The sequence below is a fragment of the Apostichopus japonicus genome, chromosome 16, assembly GCF_037975245.1.
Source record: "Apostichopus japonicus isolate 1M-3 chromosome 16, ASM3797524v1, whole genome shotgun sequence".
Taxonomy (NCBI): Eukaryota; Metazoa; Echinodermata; class Holothuroidea; order Aspidochirotida; family Stichopodidae; genus Apostichopus; species Apostichopus japonicus.
In genome coordinates this window covers 7,514,970-7,533,735 of record NC_092576.1, presented here as the reverse complement: position 1 = coordinate 7,533,735, position 18,766 = coordinate 7,514,970, and the positions used below count along the sequence as shown (strand labels likewise).

The 18,766-nt window shown below is 37.9% G+C and overlaps 2 long non-coding RNA genes across 3 annotated transcripts; one reads left to right on the top strand and one right to left on the bottom strand.

Moving 5' to 3' along the window:
• The first annotated feature begins 691 nt into the window (after nucleotides 1-691).
• LOC139983573 (uncharacterized) lies at nucleotides 692-8,917 on the top strand. 2 transcript variants are annotated; one of them, XR_011798747.1, is made up of 4 exons: nucleotides 692-4,147; nucleotides 4,720-4,909; nucleotides 5,654-5,758; nucleotides 6,320-8,917. It is a non-coding gene; the product is annotated as an uncharacterized lncRNA (long non-coding RNA). The 2 variants fall into 2 exon arrangements; XR_011798746.1 differs by having other exon boundaries at nucleotides 4,720-4,923.
• Nucleotides 8,918-12,063: 3,146 nt separating this feature from the next.
• LOC139983574 (uncharacterized) lies at nucleotides 12,064-14,351 on the bottom strand. The gene is made up of 2 exons (XR_011798748.1): nucleotides 14,233-14,351; nucleotides 12,064-13,512 (listed from the first exon to the last, which is right to left on the bottom strand). It is a non-coding gene; the product is annotated as an uncharacterized lncRNA (long non-coding RNA).
• Between the last annotated feature and the right edge of the window lie 4,415 nt (nucleotides 14,352-18,766).

The window sequence follows — 18,766 nt, the reverse complement described above, 5'->3', positions numbered from 1 at the left end:
AGTGGCGGGTCGTTATCCGTCGACCAGTGTTCGGCGGTCGAAGTTCACTTATATTTTATGGTGACGGAAGTTGATCGCTTAGCGGAAATTAATCTTAAGGGAGAAACCCACATCCTCATAGCAGTTTATGCAAGGGCGTAGGAACAAAAAAAATCGTTCATTTAAAGGGTAAAATATCCCCTCAAAAGTGGAGGTAATTCCGAAGGGTATATAACAGAATTACGAACATGGTATATATGTTGATCCCAACTTTACACCTCGATTTTGACCAAATGCCGCTATATATAGTTCCGAAACTTACAGGTTCCTCTAATTACACTGAAATCTTCGTGTTTGTATGTTTTCTTCCATTAATTTGGGATATTTAAGAAAATAAGAGTTTCTATTTTAACTGGCAAATTTACACGTAACGAAACAACGCCCCCATATATAAGCAGTTCTTTTCTGTGTTCGGTGGCAGGGCAGTCGATCGGATCGTATCGTTGCTATCCCAATAGCCTACATTCAACGTTACTTTATGTGGGCCTAGCCATGTAGTCTACGAAGGAAAGTGCCCCAGGTTACCGTAAACGTTGCCCATTTGAAGTTGGCTTTTGGAACTTTGGTGGAGTATATGCATTGTAAGTAAATTCCTTAAAAGTGTTCCGGATATATTAATAACATTTAGAGTAAATGGCCGAGTAAATACCTTCATGCTGAACATAAATAAAGTAAGACCATGGTTAGAGTTAGAGTAGACTAGCCTAGGCCTAACGTTAGCCCTAAATTGGACCTATCAGTATTACTGGCTATGGTAAATCACAGCTGCCTGCTACTGCCTTTGCTGATACTCGGAATATAAAATATGATAAATAAATTAAAGTATATACTTGTAACAGACTGGTCAACCTACACATTTTGCAGCCTGGTGATCTTCCAGATCTTTTAAAGTAAAGGCTTAATAATTGACGCACCTCCAAATATTACTAGGCCTAGTACTAGGCCTACAGTAGGCCTAGTACTACTGTACTATTACTATACTAGCCTACTACTACTGTAGCTAGTACTAGCAACTATACAGCAGGCAACCATAACTTTTTGCAGCCAAGCAGAGTTAAATATTTCATGAGTTTGAATCCATTTCAGGTATATGCTGATCAAATTGTGTTTGTGCATGTTTTGGGGCATTTGGAAATCTTACTCCCTAAAAATAACCAAAATTAGGCCTACCTCAATATTATACCACTAATCTCTGGGACCTGACCTTTCTGAGGTTAGAGGCTCAGATAGATAGAAAATTTATTGTCCATTTCAGAAAATACAAAATTACCTCAGAGCATAGCAAACAGCATTTAAAGATAATGGATGTTTACTTAGGCCTTCACTACAGTAAGCTTATCGACAGATGTGTCAATTTAGGGGTATGAAAGAACTTGCATTCGTGCGATGCAATTTTGAACCATTTCACAAAATATAAATCTTTGGGTATGTCTCAATCTCTCTGCCATAAAATAAGGCAGTCAGAAAGTCACAACTCCACAAAAACAGATACACAAGCAAACGGAACACTACAGTAAAAGAAAGGCCCTGATAGATTTCATAAACGAGTTACAAAAGTAAAAAAAAATGTGAAAACGTTTCCCGTCTCAGTACAATATTCATCCCCACAATATTCTCTATATGTGTAAGTGTGCATCACTTAGCCCTGTGTGTACAGTAGTAGTGGTGTGTCATTGGTTCTGATTCAGAGAACTACAGTAAGTCACATAGGGCCTCAGTGTAGCAGTGTACAACAATTTTTTGTAACATGAGTTTTTTTCCCCTGCACCTATGGGATGAATCATGGCTGAAGGTAAACAATTGAGTATTCATTTTAGAATAACAACGCAATCATGGCTAAGTAATTTAGGCATTTTGATATTAACGTTATGATGTGGGTAGTGTTAATAGTGCTGAAGTAATAGCTTGATCAAAAGTATTCCTCAAAGTCCCACAATGCCTTCACAGGGTGACCTACTGTACAGTCACTTGAGCACTTAGGAGTTTTTGCGAAAAGAGAAAATTCCTTGTCCAAAATTGCTAGGTTTGATCCAGTTTTACGGAGTCCCATAACAAAAACACACAGTCTGTGATATATCAATGGAAAAGTGTAAAGATTCAGTGTTACATATTTGAAAGGATTAGAGTATGTTGAAAAACCACCAGCTATGCATTTTAAGGAAATAACAGTACCTCATTGAACCTTGCATTGTGTTCACACTAATGAGTTATGAAATTGTTATCTGTGTCTTCATCATTAAAAGCTATTACTTAGGTTGATCAATGGTCTCACATATAAGTGCAATCACAGAGGTTAAATTTCAATCAGGTTATAATGCCAAGGGAATCCAGACCTGCTTCATAAAAAAAAAAAATTCATGGCTCCTATAAAAATCATTCATGATATAAAAACCAGCATACATACAGTATGTGCAACTAAAGTAGTTTCATATTGGGTATCATGTCCAAATAAAAGCTCTTGATTGTATTCAGTTTTCATACTTTTAAAAATGACCATCTGTGTGCAGTAATTTGGTGTTAGTAAGTAACATGAAAATGCACAAGACTAATGTTCAACAGGCACTAAATAGTTCTCATGTCCATAGCACAAACCAGGGAGTTGTTCCATTACAACTCCCTGCACGAACAGGCTATTATGATCAGAGTTGTTATGGAACAAATAAAACTCCCTTGTATGATGTTAGCACTGTACTGTGTGACAAAACACTTAAATGCATACATGTGGTAACATGTTGCTATGATCCGATACTAGCTGGTTGGGTGTATAAATAGATCACCATTATGCAAACTGCACTGCACATGGTTTCCATTATGTAATAAGTTTCATTTTATGAATTTGTCAATTTGACATGTATGCTACTGTATATGTGTAGGCTGCATGTACAACTTATTGTATCTTAATAATATACAGCAAAAAACTATTGAGAACTGTGATAAACAACATTTTCAAAGTGACAGTTGGGGATCTAAAAAGACCACTGAAAGCCTTCTGTAGCGATATAACATGATAATTAACATTATGTATCTCTGCAAGCTAGTGTACCCTGCTTTGAGATGTATGGTTTAAATAAGGTTTTCACAAGTTTGCCCTGTTGACCCAACCACTGGCCTAGACATACCAATAAATAGATCTATCCATGCTTCAAATTGAGTTTTCACAATTTGACCATTTTTACCTAAAGTACCTTTGACCTTCACCAAAAACAATAGGCTTCTTATACTTGTGATGCATCTATACATACATACTGTACCAACTATGAGATCTGTCCAATAAAGCTTACTGTCATGAGAAACTGTGTTTACAAGCTAGGATCACAAACACAGTACTCCTACCAATGCACACGCACACATATGCCATCGTGAGTGGAAAGTTTCAACATCATTGAAACCAAACATTAAAAATGAACTCAGTCATAATGCCAAAGTCTGTGTACACGAGTAGTCCTGAGCTTAAACCCCAAATGATACGTTGAGGGACTAAATGTACCGGTATACATAGTCTAGGGTGCATGCAACTTTTAAGTAAATGAACTGCATGCGAGATGAGGCATTGAACCATGCATGAATACTCAGTCAATCTCTTGAAGTGATTGCATGCTAAATTCCTGGGTACAACTTACATACCAAATAATAGATCAATATTCAAACTTAGTAGTGTGGCATTTTTCTCAATTGTTGCATATGCGGTTTCCATGAAAAAAGTGATAGCTAAATTAACTAAACTGACATGAATATTGGACAACATGTACACTAAGTATTGACATCAAATAGGGAACTGCACTGTCAAGACTTCCACTTGCAATTTATGAAACAATTATCTGGACTTATTTATGTTCATTCTCTTGTCAGAAAAGATGGCTTAAATTTGGCACAATTTGAGGAATGCATGAATGCAGAATGAGAACACCACAGCAGATATGCTCCACTTTATTGCAAGAAGTACAGGGCTGCACAATTTCAAGGTCGACGCAGGATATCAAAATACTGTAACTTTGAGCTGCTGGTTCATGCTGACCATGGGATGTAGCGAGAAATGGCTTACATGGAAATAAGGAGCTCCCACAAGCATATATTGCAAACATCCCCAGTTGTCTTTAATATATATTCAGTAAGTATTGACTGTGAGATATATTTTAAATCCCTATGACCTGAAGTTAGTTTTCTAAAGCCTTCCCTTTAATATCCTCTAAGTCTGATCAACACACACTATACATAATATAAATTTACTGTACTAAGTTTCAACACGAACAAAGATGATGAAAATTTGCTGTTTATTTTCAAAAACTGTAAACGATCTAAGGCAACGGCTAACAAATTAATTATGTAAGAAAGACTTTCCACTTCCCACCAAGTCCACTGCCAAACCTTTTGTTTTACTTTGCTACTTCCACCATCATAAAATGTTATCAGAATTGAAATGACTTTATGTGTAGTCTTTGAAAACCAAATGTACTGTAAATCTGCCATCTGGCAGGCTGGAATGAATTGTAGGTAGGATTGTGAAGCAAAGACTTGAGGTGTTAAAACACCATCACATTTTAACCTTGATTGTGATGTGTTTATTTGTACCTTTTGCAACAATGTCAATATCAAAATGTGAGGCTTTAAAAAATATTTACATGGAATTTACTTCAGTGAAACTTTGACATATGATTGAAATGTTGTTTTGGTTTGTTGTAGGTTAACAAGAGCTGGTGGAATTTCTCCACAAGAGAAGGAAGTACTGTCATCAATAAAATCTGCAGACAGAAGAATATTTTTACTGAAGATCAAAATTTTCAATGAAAGGAAAGGCTTTCGATTAAAATCGGACAAACAACTTCTGTAGATACAATGCGGACTAGATTTATATGTCATTGCTTGGAGCCAGGTACAGTGCATTCTGTGAGTTTGAATTTTTCTTTTTAGTTTCTGGACAGGTATATGACATGCAGCATACAAATTAAAATTTGTTAATGAATTTTCTTCCTTCACAGCATCATAAAATTCATTATTAATACTGTAATCCATTTATACAAATTCTTATGTTGCTGTATTTGAGAATAATTTTTGTTAGTAAAACAAAGATTTTAATCATATTCATTGCATTAACTATTATTCATGTAACTCCCTTACTTCGCTGTATCAAATAAAACATTGTTTCACCAATCCATTATTCCAGTTGTTATACTGCTGGGAGGGGAGACACCAAGGTCTTTTAATACTTCAGTTACCCAATTAATGCTAACTAGATGCTCAATAATGCTTCCCACAATGGGGATTTTGGGTCTAGCAAACCTTAAGTCTAGTGGACCCTCAATGTAATGGGCATCCTCCCCCCCCCCCCCATGTTGGTACTGCATGTGGTATACTTTTGTTAGTGAAACTAAGAGTTTCATCCTAGTCATTACATTGAGGGATGCTCTTTATTAAACTCCCTTACTTCACTGCAGCGTATTGGTAATCAACTATTCTAGTTGTAATGTTGCTAGTACTGTATTTGAGAATCCTTTTGTTAGTGAAACGAAGAGTTTAATGCTATCCATTACATTTAGGAGTACTCTCTAAGTGTCTACCTTCACAACATCATATAATAAATTATTAACAATCCATTATCTCTTTATATTTATGACAGAGCTGTAGTCGAGTCCAATTAGCCAGAGTCCGAGTCCATCTGGTCTGAGCCAAATACAAGACCCCTCAATTCCGAGCCGACTCCAGATACCAAAGATCACCTTCGGTAAAAATTCTTGAACTGTTATGATAATTAAGCACCCAGGAGGAAATTTACCTCATGCTATAATTTTTTCGGACCAGATAAGTGGCAGCAAGCTCTTCCTGGTTCATAAATGTTATAAAACTACTGGGAGGGGAGTCACCAAGGTCCTTCAATACTTTCAGTTACCCAATAAATGCTAACTAGACGCTCAATAATGCTTCCCACAATGGGGTTGTTGGGTCTAGCAAACCTTAAGTCTAGTGGACCCTCAATATAATGGGCATCCCTCTTGTTGGTACTGCATGTGGTATCCTTTTGTTAGTGAAACTAAGAGTTTTATCCTACTGTAGTCATTACATTGAGGGATGCTCTTTATTAAACTCCCTTTCTTCACTGCATCGTATTGGTGATCCATTATTTCAGCTGTAATGTGCTAGTACTGTATTTGAGAATCCTTTTGTTCGTGAAACGAAGAGTTTAATGCTATCCATTACATTTAGGAGTTAACTTTCTAAGTCTCTACCTTCTCAACATCATATAATAAATTATTAACAATCCATTATCTTTTTATATTTATGGCAGAGCTGTAGTCAAGTCCACTTGGTATGAGCCAAATCCAAGACCCTTCAAGTCTGAGCCGACTCCAGATATTCAAATATGATCACCTTTGGTAAAAATTCTTGACCTGTTATGATAATTATGCACCCAGGAGGAAATTTACCTCATGCTATAATTTTTTCGGACCAGATAAGTGGCAGCAAGCTTTTCCTGGTTCATAAATGTTCAGCCCGGGCGCTCAACTTTCAAACCATGCAGGGAGAGGCAAAATCATATTCAAACCACGACCACCGCCAGGTTAAAACGGGCTTGTGAGAACCCTGCTCTACTAAAAGTGATATTCTAGTTACATTTAGGATTGCTCATTAAGATTTTCAAATCATCATCATTGTCATGGTTGCTACTTTTTCTGATGTCATCATCATTTGTGAATTATTGTTATTGTTGCCATGTTACATTTGCCAGTATCAATTTTGCTTATTGTTCTCTCAAAATTGCAGAGTAGAAGGAAGAAATGTTAGCTAATAGTTATTATACCATATGTTCTTGGTCTCTAAATTGTTTACGCTGAGGTCAGTATGAACAGAAGTGTTTATAATAGTTTTCCTTTCTGATAAAGTATTTTCTGAATCATTTCATTAATTTTATATTTAAAATGGAATTTTCAGTAGGTGTTGGCTTCATTGAGGGTCAAAGGCTACTCAAGGTCAGTAGAGTAACATAGAGCATCTAACTCAACAAGGAAAAGTTGGTAGTCATATGTAGTGCATATAGGTTTCTGACATTGAGTACTATTCTATAAACAGTATAGCAGAAGCCCATGTGAGATAACTAGATATCTGAAACTGAAAGCCATGTTAACATGGTAGTTCAATATTGGAATGATGAACTGAAGTTTGTATGCAGGTGTATCATGTGCTGAGTGCTCTTCGCCAAGTCAAAGGTTATTTGAGGCCAATATAGGTAAAATCTGAAAACATTCATGATCCCATACTATCTAGTATCTGACTAGTAGCTGCTTTAATAGCTGAATCTTAGGGCAATTAATATATTTATCAGAACAAGTAATGTACCTCAAAAGACTTCTTAAGCTCTTTTGAGCCCCATTCAATATTTCAGTGTATTAACTTCATCATTCTTTTAACAAATTTACTCCAAATTGCTAGGTTCATGTTCTGGCAATGAACCTTTGTCATATCATGTTGCATGAGTGCTGTAACTGGTTTACAAGCTTGCAAAAGTCTTAAAAGGAGGATAGGGTGTTGGGATAAATAGTTCAAAATAATATTAACAAAATTGAACCATATTTTGCTTTTCTTTTTTCCCATATGTTGTCACTGCTTGAATAAGACTAGTTGATAGGACTTTTTGTGAGCTCCACCTTTGACAACAAGGTACAGTAGACTTCAACTGCATCTTGTTGGCAACATCCTAAGAAAGTTTCAATAAACACAGATGTTTCTATAAATGAGGAATCTGATGAACATTCCAATACTGCGAGTCTTTATTGGACATTTCAGCAGGAGGCAATAACCAATTCTGATATCGTTACATACTGTGGGTCCTTCATAAAATGCTACTTAAAGAACTGTATTACTTCCTTGGGAAGGTGAATTTTATTGTCAAATACAAAATCAAATACAACCTGTCCAACTCCCCCCCCCCCCCCACACCTCCATTTATCCCGAGTAGTTTACAGAAACTGGGACAGAACATTTTTTGTGGGAAACAAGGTTAAATGTTGTTTGAGCATTTGTCTATATGTCCCTTTCGAATCTAGATAGGAGGAAGTAGCAAACAATGCAAGGAAAACATGAAGTTCAAGTGGATGCTTTAATTGTTTTTACCCAAAACATTGCTATATTCATTGATAAATATAATCCACTTCAAATTCAGTACCGTTATACAACATGCAAAAGAGTTATGATATTGATGTACTTTCTGAATTTAGACCATTGCAGGTGAACAAGTTTAACATTGGTTTTTAATTTGACTTTATGTAGAAAACAGCGGTTACATAATGAACCTCAGATACAATGTCGTGTAAATACATATTACTGCTAGGAGCTGTTTAACAAACAGCGAAAGAAAAATTTATTACTTGACTATCAAGAGATTCGCAGAACTCCACTCCTTCAACAATATTTACAGTGGTGCAGACTTCAAAGCAGTGCAAGGGCAACAACTGCCTATCTCTTTAAGAAATTTCCAAGTGCTTTCATTTCTTTTGAACATTTGCATATGTTCAAAAGAAAAATGACAAATTAAAAGAAGTGGTCTTTTCAACATGTTACCACATCTCCCCCACCCCTCTCTCCCCCATCAAAAAAGTATTGCATGTAAAGCAGTAACCCTTTTTGTACATGTGCAATATATGGGGCAGAGCCTTATTCATGACTTGACCAAGCCCTTTATCCATTTGAATAGCACAAGTTATGTCAGTGGTATTCACATCAATGCCTCATAGAAAATATGCCTCATGGTAAATTTTCTAGCTGATAGCATGAATGTGAATGAGCTGAAGTTGTAGAAGTTGCTTTGTTTATATATTTCTGAAAGTAACATGAAATTTCATATTGATTTTAATGAAAATATTTGCATTTTTCAGTAATAAACAGAAAGAAGACATAATGATTTCTGCTATAGTGTCTTATTTCTGCCTCTTATGTTAAAATTGTGTTCATTGGTTGGTCCTTGTACTTCGAACATATTGCTCCCTAACTCAGCAAACCCATATTCGATCTGAAGATGCTAATTCAGACAGCTTACTGTTCTAGCAAGTTCTCGATCAATTATATTGATGAATTTGCATCTGGATGAATTTGCACTGGATGAATTTGAATCATGCCAACTATATAAGGAGCCATTTCTTTAAACCTTGAAAGACTGGTCTATAGAGTTTCAGCTAATTTAATACAAGCCGATCGATGAAGAATTCAAATACTGTGTAATCCTATCCTACTTCAAAGGTGTACGTGGTCGAAAGGTTTCTTAGTAAAATTACTGGTCCTTTCAGATCTGCAACTTCATCTTGAGAACTTCTTTTTGGTCACATAGTAGCTTGAAACAATTGAAAGTTGGAGACAGTACTTGGAAGATATGTGCTTCGGCACCATGTACCCAGTGGCGTAGCCACGGGGGGGGGGGGAGGGGTGGGGGCGACAGCCCCATGAAAGCTTGTCGCCCGCCCACTGGGATTTTGGGTGTCGAAAAAATTACATGTGCGAAAAATATATCATTCATTGGTCTGCATGGTATCGAATCTCCATGATGACCACTCATGAACGACCCTTCGACCGCGGACCGGCAGTAGGCTATAGTTGCTGCAAAACCTGACGTGACATAGCGCATAGGCCGAGATATGTCATGATATTTCAAAGCAACTTACCGGATTGTCTTTTTTCTTCTATTTCTCTAAACTATTTGATGACCATATCAAGACATGGGGATCTCAAAATAAAGGATGTTGTGAAACTTTAGAGGAGCTTACAAGGCCTGGGAAGTGTTATTTCCAACGATCTAGGGGGTCTTTATAGCTGAAAATTTCCCGTACGCTGAGCGCCAACCCATGGTGGCACTCCACTCAGGTAGTAACAAGCGCCCTCCCAGGAATTGGTCAAGCCCCCCCCCCAAGCGCCCACCCCCTCGAGAAGCTAGGAAGCTAGGGATATTGGTCAGAGGGGCGAGAAAGGTCTGTACGGGCGCTTTCGACTTTATCTAAGCGGAGCGCCACCACAGGTTGGCGCAGAGCGTACAGAAATCTTTTGAGTAAAGATACTCCCTATATCGCCGGAAATGACCCTTTAGGTATAGGTGCCATCGCCAACAAAATGTGACAAATGTCAATAGGTAGATGAGAGCGCAATAAAAAAGTATATAATCGCGAATAAGTAAAAAGTGGTGAATAGCTGAAAAGGGCGCCAGCTTCACATTTGAGTCCGCCCCCCCCCCCCCGCCTGACTGTATGGACGCTCCGCCACTGCCTGTTATGACATTAGAAACAAATACTGATGTGAGATGAGTGTGTACCTACTCACGACTGATAACAGTATTATAGTGCATGTTCTAGCCTTTTGACATCGTATGAATCTAGCAGACAACGTACAGGTACCGTCTGGCACCATTATCCGTTTTGAGTGCTATTTAGGGGTTCTAGGGCAAAATCCCCCCGGACAAAATCTCCCCGGACAATATCCCCCTGACCCATACAAAGCCTGCCTGCAACAACCAGGGATGGCCCAGGTGTGACAGTCAAGGCATGGGACATTGCACTGGTTAGGGTACCGTTCAGGGGATTGGTCAGGGGACTGGTCAGGGTACTAGTGAGGGTACTGGCGAGTGTTACTGTGAGGGCTCCTGTTAGGGTACCTGTGAGGGTACCGGTCAAGGTACTGGTCATGTGACTGGTCAGGGTACCGGTCATCATACTGGTCACTCTACCAGTCAGGGTTCCACTCAGTGTACTGGTTAGGGTACTGGTCAGGATACCAGTCCGGATACTGGTCAGGGGACTGGTCGGGAGATTATTGAGGGTAATTGCGAGGCTACCTGTTAGTGTGGCCATGGGATATAGCTCCATGGTGTGACATTTAAGGGACCGGTCAAATTACTGTTTATTGTACCAGTACTAGTAAGGGTACGTGTCAGAGTATGTGTCAGAGTGCCTTTCAGGATACCAGTTGGGATACCGGTCGAGGTACCGGCCGGGGTACGAGCCGGGGTACAGTCCAGGGTACTGGTCAGGGAGGGGTACCGGTGGGGGTAACTGTCAGGCTCACTATTAAGGTACCGGTCGGGGTATGGTCGGAGTACTGGTCCGGGAACCACTGAGAGTACCACTGAGAGTACCAATGGAAATACTGGTGAGGGTACTGGATGACGATACCGGGGACCGGGATGACACATTTTTGTAAAGAATTGATGGGATTTTTTATAGCTTGGGGAGATTTTGGCTTGGGTGGATTTTGTCCTAGGGGGATATTGGCTCTGGGGGATTTTGTCCTAGGGGGACTTTGTCCGGGGGGGATTTTGTCCTGTCACCCTATTTAGGTATTAGTATTGGACCAAAAACAGTATTAATGTCGGCACGAAACAAACGTTAAAGAAAGGTCAAATGTTGTTTGTCCATCTCTAACATCCCTGGTGGAACCATGGAAATATTTGAAAACTGTCAGCACTGTGGCAAGTCCCCCAGACATTTTGATATGTTACCATTATAGTTAACAAATTGGGTAAAGCCTGTTCAGGGAATGATGATAAGCAGCCCCTCCACTTTTATGTTTTTGACAAAATACTATACACTCAAAGCCAGATTTTTAAAGCAAAAAAATTATGGCTCAGGAACTAATGGTATACTGGCAGTTTTGAACTAAAATCGACAGTGAATATTACATGAATTGCATCAGAACATAATTTAAGTAATGCATAAATGCATGCGCAGTTGCAACTGTTCACTGTATGTTTATTTTTTGCACTCCTCAGAGGAATACTGCTACAAACAGTCAAACAACAAACAATTTTCAATTGATCAGGAATACAACAGAAAGTGTCCATTTCTTTTCACTACTGTACAGTATACTGTGTTGCTGACTCAAAACATAAAGAGAGATAGAGGCAGTGAATGCGATTGCTTAAAATTCATCAAAAATTGTTGACGATTTGTTTTTTTAAACTTCTACCCAGAAATCTGGCTTATTACCAAACACATACAGTAGTGGAGATTAGCATGATATTAAAAGACGAGACACAATAAAAATTGTACAATCATATTCAAGCAGTTGATTGTATTTTCAATCCCAGTTTATATTTTCCACAAGATTTATTTCACATAAACCAGGATACTTGCACTATTTCATGACCTCAATTTACTGACCTCTCTCATACATGAGAAACATTTTGGGAACTAACTTATACCTCAAGTATTTATCTAGACTTACCAGTATAGGCTGTATCTAATACCGTAACCAATGCAAATTACCACAATATCATGGAGTTTCCATGCTTGGAGGGACAACATTATACACTATACCCCTGGATTGCACAATTTCATACCTATAGTTACAAGTGTTGTGGTTTTACAGTATGTTTCATTGGGCTGCACTAGGTTTCCATGACATTGGTGCTAGTTGCATGTGCCTTTGCTGTATTCACTCCCCTCAATTTTCAGGGGAAATAATTTAATTTTGTTTAAAGAATAAACTGGTTCTTGGTGTAATAAAAGACCACAAGCTTTCAGTAATTAAGTCAGGCCTAACATTGTAAACTTTTCCCATAGCATAACCCCTGAACCCCACTTGTAGAATTGTGAAACTGTGGTTCAGAAACAATGCAGTGTACCCCTGGAGATTTTGAGGGATAAAAGTTTGAAAGATTTTTATAATAGTAATCTGCTTAACAAATACCCTTAGTCCTGCACAAGTATCTGTGTGGTGGTTGTTGAAAATTACTGTACTATGGCTTGCTGATCTTGTTTGGAATACAAAATTAAAACATCTTAAAACATGAGAAATGCATTTAAGAACAGTTAAAGCAAGGTAAGGCAGCAAAATATCCAGTAACCTCAACACTTAAGCATCAGGACCACTTCAGTTGTATAACAAGTTCCATGTTCTTGACAAGCAGCTGCAAATGTTCCCTAATACTTACAAAAACATGTAGTGCCACAATGTCACCAAACTAAAATATTTCAAGAAGTACATTGCAAAAGAATGAGTCCATTCATACAGTTAAATATGTAGAAGACTTCCCATGAAGACTGGTCTGCATTCTCTTGGTTCTGTCTGCTTGAAGCTTATACTATTAATTTCCTCTATCTTTCATATGGTGTAACAGTGTAACATATCCTGGAACTAGTTAGTTTTCTGTTACTGCTCTGCATTTATGTGAAGCAAATACTACATTACTGTGCCAATCCAACAACTATTCCCAGCAACTTCCTAACTCCATTGAAAGATGTGCTGTGTCCCAGAGGATATACATGAGATGTGTGAATCTACTTCGCGATTTACAGGACATACTTTTGCTTTGCTTGGCATCGGCTTCTATGCAAGCTTTTAATTGATAAGCCCAACAAGGAGCTACTGTATACCACTATGTACAGCATGATGAAAAGCTTGGTTGATGATTGTATTCACCCCACTGTAAACTGTGTGACAATCTTGCCTGGCATTTCTAATTAGAGCATATCCTTTACTGTATTAGCCTGTAGATCTATCCATCTGTTGGTACAAAAAGAAAAGCTTTCTCTTAAAGATATGCTGATTTGGTCCCAATTATAGCACGCGCAATATAGCTTGGAATGTTTTGCGATTACCGATTAGACCTCACATGACCTCACACTCTACAAATGAAGAAAACAATGAACTGCTTTACAAAACTAAATCTCCTGTAATTCAGCCAATATTTTAATCATCTCACAACCTTTCATATATACTATTTTCACTGTAAATTTCAATTCGTTTATCCATCCCATTTTGGGCCCATTAATTCTTGATTCATCTTGCCTTGTATACAACATTACACATTTTATTTATGCAGCCATGCATTCAATTGGAGCTGAAACAGCTCCCTACCATAGCAAGTGCTTTTAAAAGTTGCAAGTCATTCAAGCTTTACCAATTGTAAAGGTTTCAAAATTTAAATATGCATGTACATTTTATGTGGACCTAGCCTGACAATTTGGTGTTGTCTTGCATTGACCTTTAAGATTAAAAACCAGAGAGTGGATATAGCTCTAGTGTAGTTAAATACTATGGACATAGAGGAAAAGATACCACCACATTAACCAGATCATACAAAAGTTTTCATCCCTTCTGATTGTTTCTTTCTTCATTCCATAACTTTGGAATAAATTACCTCAGATGTTACTCGTATTTGAGATAATAGAGTCCTATGGTATCAAGTTTATGCGATGTCAAACCTACAGAATATTAACTTACTTTTTGGTTAATTCAGAAAATATTGCTGTCAATGATGCAGTAGGTCACCACATCAGTCTGTCCCAGGCGGCATCTGTGCTCTAGCTATGATTGCAACCGTTCCAATATTGACTTTTTCACTGCATGGCAGCTACATCGTACAGTGTTATTCCCTTGGATAGTGGGCTGTTGTCATTCATCTTGAGATTGAGAATGTTGATCATCAAATTTGTCTGAGAAAACATTAACAGTGCCAATCAAATAAATATCAAATGGTCAGAGTGTAGATGTGCATTATTTCAATTTTTATTGTACACTTCTCTCCAATATATTTTGGGCCAATACAGAGCTCAGATCTTTAACACTGAATATTGCACATTTAGTCAACTTGGTGGATCTAAATAGACTTAACAAAATGACTTACAGTATATGCAAGGGAGGGGATAGAAGGCTTTATCAAATTTTTGTGTTATATATATTTTTGGAGGATGTTAACTTTTAATTAGGTGCACTCAGCTTTTGTAATAGTTACATTATGGAAATGTACTGACTCAATAACCTTTTGGATGCATGGCATTGTTATTTTGTACAAATTTTGGCTAGTTATAAATAAGACAGTTGAAACACAATGCATCACTTGAGAGACTTAGATTAAAGGTATTCTGCATTGGCCCAAATTTGATGCTGGATTTTCTAGTATTATATCCTTTAACTGTTTTTATTGATACCCTCACTGAGATATTCAGACATCTTACAGTACAGTGGTGTTTAGAATGTCTGAGAATATTTTGGAGAGTAAAGACTTCCAAGAACTTTTTGAAAAGTTCTAGCAGTTATAGCATCTCTTATTCAATACAGGCTACTTGTAAGTTGCATTTGCATGGTGACTTCAGTCTCTAATAATCTAGGCATAGCTACTGTACAGTATAGTAAAGGCTTCATAATTGACGCACCCCTGTAATTGACGCACCTTAAATTATTACTAGCAACGATACAGCAGGCCACCTAAACTTTTTTTGCAGTCAAACAGAATTACATATTTCATGAGTTTGAATCCATTTGAGGTATTTGCTGACCAAATTGTGGTATTTTTTAAGCTTTTAACACCCTCCCCCCAGTTTTGCACGTTTTTTGGCCATTTGGAAATCTTACACCCTTAAAATACCCAACATTACCTCAATATGATAACACTACTCTCTGGGACATGACCTGTCAGAGCTTAGAGGCTCAGAGCATAGCAAACAGCATCTAAAGTCAATGGATGTACACTAAGGCCTACACTACAGTTAGCTTATCGACAAATGTGTCAATTTAGGGGTATGAAAGAACTTGACACGGCAGACATTTTGTGGTCATATTCTGCTCAATTGTACGGTGCATAAGCACAGAACCTTAAATATTTTGAGATCAGAACATTTCTGAGGAACTACACATATGAAAAACACATACAGTTGAGTAATTTGGATTTTTCCTTGATAGATATCATTGATCAAATCCTTAAGTGCGTCAATTAAAAGCCCACCATGCTACAGTATCTGGTCATGATTAGGGCAATGTACAGTAACATAATTGTCCAGCAAAATCTAAGGCCATATATGATACATACTGTACATGCACAGTAGGCTAAGAAGTTAAGCTGACCTACTTGAAATCTAATTTCTCTGGCAGTTGGTATTAATTTGTAGCTCAAACTACAGACCAGTTTACCCTTGACCCAATGCTAAGGTAGTGTTAGGTCTTGGACTATGGCCCTAGGCTACAGTCGAACGTAGGCTAGGCCTTACAAGTTTTAGGCTAGAAGCTAGTCTAGACTATAGTATTGAAATATGGGTATGAACAAATAACGTGAAGCTGTATGCAACAACATTATAATATCAACGTTATTAATATCACCAAACTTTATTGACTAATCTCATGGACCTTACCTGAAGTTGTTGGTGAGACGTTTTCGTGTTAACGGTACTTTTTTAAGAAAAAGTCAACAAGGAAAGAACCTGGGCACGAAAACCAAACTTCCCGGCGAACGACTGACCCGATCTCAAGCCCAGTCCCCTTACATCGGGAGAGAACAGATACTACACATCATCTTATATTAGCCGAAACTGTTATTGGGTTGCATGCAATGCAGCCTACGGGTATGCTTTAGCGTTAGCCCTGGCGTATACAGTGTACACAGTGTAGAGCGTATACACTGAATACAGGCAACTGCGGCTGTCAAGAAAACTACGGATGCCTGTACGTCAGGTCAACTTATATACCAACTGGGGGATATACTTTGAGAGCAAGACTTAGGTTTACCGTAAGGGTTTGACCAATTGGATTTTTCCTTGTCAAATGACCCAAAAAGTAGGTAGCAACTTATAACGACTGATATGCAGTCCTAGTACCATAAGGTACACTGATGTAAAATTTCAAGTTGATCCAATCATTTCACCTCAGGTAAACCTAAGCACCAACTTGGAGAAGTAAACGTAAATACCAATCCAGTGCTATATATATATATATATATATATATATATATATATATATATATATATATATATATATACTGTAAGGTTTGATAATGCAGCTTAGCATATTGCATTTAGTTAAACATTTCCTTGCATGTCCTGTTCGTTCTCCTTTTCAAGAATATGTTACCGTGACCCATTCAAATACTGTAAAGTGTTATACAGAATCTATAGGATAAAAGGGTAAACTTACCTTCTGTGTTTCTTTATAGTGCTGTTATGCCAAATACATATTTCTGTATGTACCACACGATCTGAAACGCTTTGCACACTTGTTACTCAACTAAGTACGTAATATATTCATGATAACTGTCACACTGTGATTGCAAACACTATATACTAAATGTTCTCCAAGACAATCACGTTCAAGCTCTCACAAAATCCGACGTCGCATCTGTTACGCCAAATATGTTTGTTAACTTGAGTATTCTCCCAGATGTAATTTCAAACCCTTATAACAGTTTTAAGTGTAATTATGATGAAGATGTGTCGTGGGTGTGGATACCCTTTTTTCTGTAGAGTTTTGTACTACAATCAATCTCTCCTGGGGCACCACAGTGCACCACAACCACGTGTCCCCCGGGGGACTTCCCATAGGGTGCAGCCACAAACCGGCGCACGCAACTATATTTACAAGTTACCTCGCAAGTCCCCATTTATACACCTGGGTGAAGAGAGGCAATGGAGATAAAGCGCCTTGCTAAAGGACACAAGGCAATGATCTGGCCAGGGCTCGAACCTGTAATCCTTAGATCACAAGACCACTGCCTTAACCACTTGACTACAACGTGCTCCGTGAATCAACGATGCTTTAATAAATATCACATTATGTCTTTCTACGTTGGCAATTTTATGTAAAAATTTGGTATCGTACAGTGTAAATATGGATTTGATAAGATTATGATTTGATTATGTTTTAGATGTATGTGGTAAACTGATACCGATCAAAACTATGAAATTAATTCCCGTCCCCCAAGATCAGCAGCTAATTAAGGGTAGTTAAACACTGGTAGTGGTTCATCAATGCCTCTTCTTATGAAATAGCATTCACATCCGTAACGTTGTTAATATACAGTTTAAATCTTAAAGTTTTGTACCACTGACAGTAAATACTGGATCGTGCTGAAAAAAAAAAAAATCTGATAAATCGGTAGCATGCGCTATTAGGTTTACTGTAAGAACGGCATGAGGATTAGTGTAATCCCAACAAATGCAACCGACTGGATTTGTTGGGATTACACATATCCTCAGTTCTGTCTGTAATCATAATAGCACATGCTACCGATTTATCAACACGAGGCCAGTTTTTAATTTGTTACAAAACTTTTAATGATTTACATGACAAACTGTGCTCTGTGTGTATCGGGTGCAATATAATAAGCTATTTTTTTTTCTACATACAATCTTGCTTAGGATTTCTAACCAAGCTAAATAGCCTATCTGAAGGCAACGGGACTATATAGCCTTAAATTAAATCCAGTAAGATTAAAAGACCATTAGCCTGGAAGCGATAACTTTTATTATGCCCTGGCTTGTTAAATATCTTCAATAGTTTGTATAAGTACTAGTTGCCAAACAATCTCATCATGTGACAACGTTTGTACTTTCCTTTTTCTTTCTTGAAAGGTTGAGAAACTAACGCATACGAACTTGACATTGTTTCCAATGTCATATACAGTGGCGGAGCGTCCATACAGTCAGAGGGGCGGATGCCCCCCCCCCCCACACCCCCGACGTACTCAAATGAACTGCTGGCGCCCTTTTCAGCTTTTTACCACTTTTTACTTATTCGCTATTATTTACTTTTTTATTGTGCTCTCATCTACCTATTGACATTTGTCACATTTTGTTGGCGGTGACACTTATTTATTTTTCGTTTAACTGCAAATTAGCAAGGCCCGGAAAGGGTCATTTCCGGCTATAGGGAGTATCTTTACCTTAAAAAAAAGTCCTGTACGCTCCGTGCCAACCTTTGGTGGCGCTCCGCTTAGATAGTGTCGAAAGCGCCCCTACAGACCATTCTCGCCCTCTGACTAATACCCCAG